The sequence below is a fragment of the Coffea arabica genome, chromosome 7e (assembly GCF_036785885.1).
Source record: "Coffea arabica cultivar ET-39 chromosome 7e, Coffea Arabica ET-39 HiFi, whole genome shotgun sequence".
Lineage (NCBI taxonomy): Eukaryota > Viridiplantae > Streptophyta > Magnoliopsida > Gentianales > Rubiaceae > Coffea > Coffea arabica.
This window is the reverse complement of record NC_092323.1, coordinates 15,074,300-15,079,615: the sequence shown is the minus strand read 5'-3', so window position 1 is coordinate 15,079,615 and position 5,316 is coordinate 15,074,300.

The following is a 5,316-nucleotide window of genomic DNA, read 5'->3' as shown; positions in this document are numbered from 1 at the left end:
ATCCGGATAACCAAAATCGATCCGGATCGTATGCAGAGTCGCAAATCATATTAATTTTTGCAGGATCGCATAGAATCGTAGCAGGATCGTGTAGGATCGTGTAGGATCGTAGGATCGTAGGATCGGTAGGATCGTACGATCCTACAATTTTTTGGTAAATTTGTGAAATACGAAGCTCCATTTTGCAAATAAATGAAAATATTTATTGTATATTTATAATTTATCAAAGAATTGTAACCTTTAATTGCAATTAAGAGCTTTTGGTAGGATCTTACGATACTACGATCCGATCCTACGATCCGATCCTGTGAAACTAAAATCGATCCTACGTAGGATCCCGATTTTACAAACCTTGGTTGGAGCGCGCTTTTATTTTTCCGGAACGTTTTAGATCGTGTTTGCTTGCACCGTTAGTCCTGGCGAGAGTTGGGCAGGCAGTCCGCTAACCTCTTTGGTTCGCCTTAGAGGAAGGTGAGGCTGTCACAACTCATTGACCCAGACGAAGGACTACTTTGGTACAAATTGAAAAGCATATGTACTAAAAAAAAGTTTATTATAATACTTGAGGATTCACGAAATATTAAGAAATAGTTTAGGGACTAAATAGTTCAAAATACACCTTGAGGGGATTTTGCGAGATTTTTAATTTTATTTAGGGACTAAACATGTAAATTACTCCAATATGTATATGTAGGATAACAAGGTAATTAGTGTAACGCGTTTTGGAAGTTGCATCATTCACCATACACAGATATCAAAGAATAGTTTTGAAAATAGCTGTAATTATATCATTCATCATTCACCATAGATATCAAAGAATAGATCTGCACCAATGGAAAAAGTTACATCATTCATCATTCAACTAGCACCCCTAAAGTTTCAGAAATCTCACATAGTTCCCTTGGAATGACAATTTTTGTAACATTTTGTCACCCCTTATGTGTAAACACAATATTAAAAAATGCATTGGAGGAGAGAAATTATATCATCTTTCCACTTTTACCCTTGTGCAATTTGATTTATGAATGTTGAAATATGAAAAAAAAAAGACAAATAAGGTGGAATACTAAACTTAAACTATGAGAAGATGTAAGAGTAATAAGTAATAAATTTAGTCACTTCATAACTAGAGATTACTGTTGTCTGCAAGGGAAGCTTTTGAAACTACTTCAACATTATAAAAAGATAAAAACTTCAAGAGATTGGAAGTGGCAATTAAGAGCAAAGATTTTGCAGCAAAGAGACACGAAAATCTTGCCGCAAAGAGGAAAATTAGAATGAAAATTTTAGGAGATCAGTTGTGGCAAAGATGAAAATTAAAAGTATAGATTTTTGCAACAAAGAGGGAGAAAAATAGTTTAGTTGGCATTCTTATTATTTGTGTTTTGAAATTTTAGCTCGTAGGAATTTTTTTTTAAAAATCTTTTCTCAACCTTTTGCTACTTAAAAAAAAGTAGGAGAACATTGGGGGTAATTTTGTCATTTCAATCCCTCTAATCGGGACATCTAGTCACATCATATTGATAGGATAGGTAAGTGAGACTTTTGAAACTTTAAGAGCGCTAGGTGATATTAGAATGAACCTCGAGGGAGGTTTTTGAAATTAACCCTTATTTACTTCATGCATGATTATGTAGTGGAGTACGTAGGGTCTTTGAAATCAATGAAAACTTGGTAGAATGTTACCGACATGAGAAGGCAAAGTCAGGTGCATGATCAGCGGTCTTGATGTAGTACTACTAGTGGCAAAGATAAATGTTTGTCTTATTTTGAAATATTAGGCAGACTGTTAGTGGAATTATCTTTGTCTATGTCAACCAACAAGCAAGTTGCCTGTCCAATCGTTTACTTGGTAGATAATTTTCATGCCGTTGACAAATTCTAGATTATTTGGATGTTTCTGTCCCACTTTTAAATAATACTGTAATAAATAGGTTGTGGTTGTGGTTGTGGTTTAACATCCTAGGAGGATGGACCAAATGCTGGAACAAACTAGTCATTAGATGTTAGGTAATGGATATTGCATGCGTACGAATGAAGTTTGATCAGAAAGTGAGTCCACTTGAGATTTTTGTTTTTAGGTTATTATTCGGGTTTGTTTGGATAGTTCCAATATCTCAAATAATATTTCGCTTGCATCATAAACACATTTCTCAACCCACCTTTTTATATTCTCAATCACCTTTTTATCTCACATACATCATATCACAAAAAATGCTACAGTAATTATTCCAAATAATATTTCAAATAATACCCTATCCAAACAAGCCTTCGAGGTCGATGGATTTGACCATGTGATGATAAATTATTGGGATAATTGAGCAAATAGTCCTTCAAATATTGCATCTATACATTTTTAGTCCTTCACTTTCAGAATGATGCAAATTCATCCTTCACACACAAAAAAAAAAAAAGTATCATTTTGATCTCTATATCCATTTCAGATAACTTTTAAGTCGGAAAAAAAAGTCATGCCTCACCATGTAAGGATAATTTCAACGGTAAAAAAGATAAAACACTTTGTTCTGGCGTGAAGACATCAAATTTAGTAAAACTAACAATTGAAAAAGAGTTAGAGTAAATCTTATATACACTCATAGTGTATATACTATCACCGTTTGGGTTATATAGGACTTTTTAAAATGGAAAAATCCTAAATTCCAAAGAAAAATTTAACCCAAAAAAAAAAAAAACTATATTGAGAAAGGTTGAAAAGAAGATAAAAGTTGCCAATGGGTCGCCCCAATTTGAGCTTTGGCAGCATCAAATCGTCCGTCACCTGTTTTTTTTTTTACCCTCTATCTCCCTTCACCAGAAGGCGACATAATTAAATATCATTATATTTATCTATATAAAGTATAGCAAAAGCAGCACAATTTTTTTTTCTTTTTTGATTTTAAAAAAGAAAATAATGAACTAGTCACACAAATATCAAAAAAGGTTTATTTAAAAAAATTGTCAACAGCTACATAAATTCCTACCCTACAAAAAAGAATATAGCAACAACCAGATAAAAAATGGACAAGAAAAGCTTTAACTTAGGTATGTAAATATTTTACTCACGGAAAAAATAGTTGGAAAAATTTGTTTAACTTGGGGTTATGAGTTTTTTACTTCTCTTTTTGCCATTGTTGGGTTCTATTTGAAATGATAAAGAAAATAAAACATGAATGAAACTAGTTTTGATAGAATTTAACTAAAAAATTGGTTTTTAATGAATTTTCTGATTATATATTGTTATTGAATTTGCTATTTTTTGCATTCTACCCCATAATTAATTATTGGAACATAATGGGACAAGAAAAAAGAATTAAAATGGGAGGTTCATGAAGGATATATGGCGATCTAATAGATGTTGGGTCAAGAAATGATACAGGAATTTGGGACAAAAGACTTTTTACAATAAAATATCGGATTATCTGTTTGTTTTGCCTACCAGAGATACCTGTATAGCCAAATGGCAGTTTCTAATAAAAGGGACAAAGAGAACATTTTTTATGCAAAAAATTGACATTTCTTGTATAAAGCATTCATTTTATCATTTTCCCCAGAATAATTGATTAGTGGAGTAGTTTCAAAGATAGAAATCATTGACTTATAAATGTGGATGTTGAAACTGCTGATTTTTTTAGTTTTATAAGATTTTATCTTTTGTAACAATTATATGTTTGTGGAAAAGCTTGTGTATAAATTTTCAATTATTTGAATGAAATTGGAACACCATCAAAGGATAACACCCTTGTGTGCATGTGTCTGATTCCCTTCCAAATGTGAATGCACTCCACAACTGAAATAATATACATTCAAACGTCTCCCCCCCTTCAAAACTGAAAACCTTCAATTTGGAACAAATTCATGTCCTAAGCAAGAATTTTGTGAGCTCAAAATTTGTAGCTTCAATCAGTGTAGGAGATAACAGCAGAAATGGTTAAAAACAGTGTATTCTTGTTTTATTTGGCATTTGAAAAATACTTCACAAGTTGTAGCGGAATATGGCACATTTTTCCCCCTACTAGAAGTTTATTCTTCTAAATTGCACCCAAAAGTTAGTTTTTTCAGGCACACACACTAAAACTTATGATTGCATGCATTTTTTAGCCCTAAGTTGTTAGAGAAGATTGCCTCTCACAATTGGTCTCAACCCAGATTCTTACTTTACATATTTTTCTGAAGTAGCTAAATATGCGGTGGGCGTGTAGATATAAATAAAATCTGAAGTCCAATGAAAATCATGAAATAATCAAAAGAAATAACGAGACAAAAGCATGAGAGGAACAAGAAATAATCAACACTACAAACTTGAAATTATCTAATTCATTCACAAATGAAAGAAAGCAGCACTTCATCATGAGATGATCGTCTTCAGCAATCTGCGTTATCATGAACACGAATTTCTTCTACCCAGACAGTTGTGCAAATTTCAAACCATTCATGTTCTCTTTCTTTCCCTTTTTTCTTTTGGTCTTTATTAGTATGTGGCGGGTTTAATTTGGATTATTTGCCTGAAATTTGACTTTGACTTTGACCTAAATTAATTGAATGCTTAAACCTAAATTAATACGCGTTTATCTAATTCTAAATTGTATACATTTGAACCCACAATCCAATTTTGGTTATTTAAACTTCAATAAAAGGCCTTTGTCTGAAATTTGACTTTGACTTTGACCTAAGTTAATGGATTCCTTCTAATTCTAAATTGCACAGATTTGAATCTACAATCAACAGAAGGCCACTAAAATTAAAGAAACTGACCTTAAGAAATCAAGAATGTCTCCTCCACTTGAATTGGCTGCCTATTAACAAAATACATAGCATAAAGCTAAACTTTGCAGCATAATCCAGGGCCAAGGGATGAAGCGATGTCATGCATGTAATAGCATGTTCTTTCAAGGGCAATCAGCCTCTATAGCATGTTCCTTGAAAGACTTCGAAACTTTCTTTTTGCTATTGATTTTTTTGCCCAAACAGACACTTAACAAGATTAAGATTTTTCCCACTCAAAATTTGAACTAAATTCTTCCAAGCTATTCGTACGTATATAAATGTTTTTTCTCTCTAATTCTAAAATTTTAGAGGATCTACTAACAATTTTGGCTATCAAATGAGTGAAAACTCGTATTTGAAATAGTCTAAATCTTATATCTAATGTTTTTATTATTCAATTTCCCTTGTATTACCAATTCCTTCTATGTATCTTTTGGCATAGTCTTGCATTGCCCACATTTTCTTTTTCTTTTCCTTTTTCTTCCCTTTCTTTTCACGGTCAAAGCACTTTAAAAATGTTCAAAGTTGGTGATCGTTCGTTTTGACAAGGAG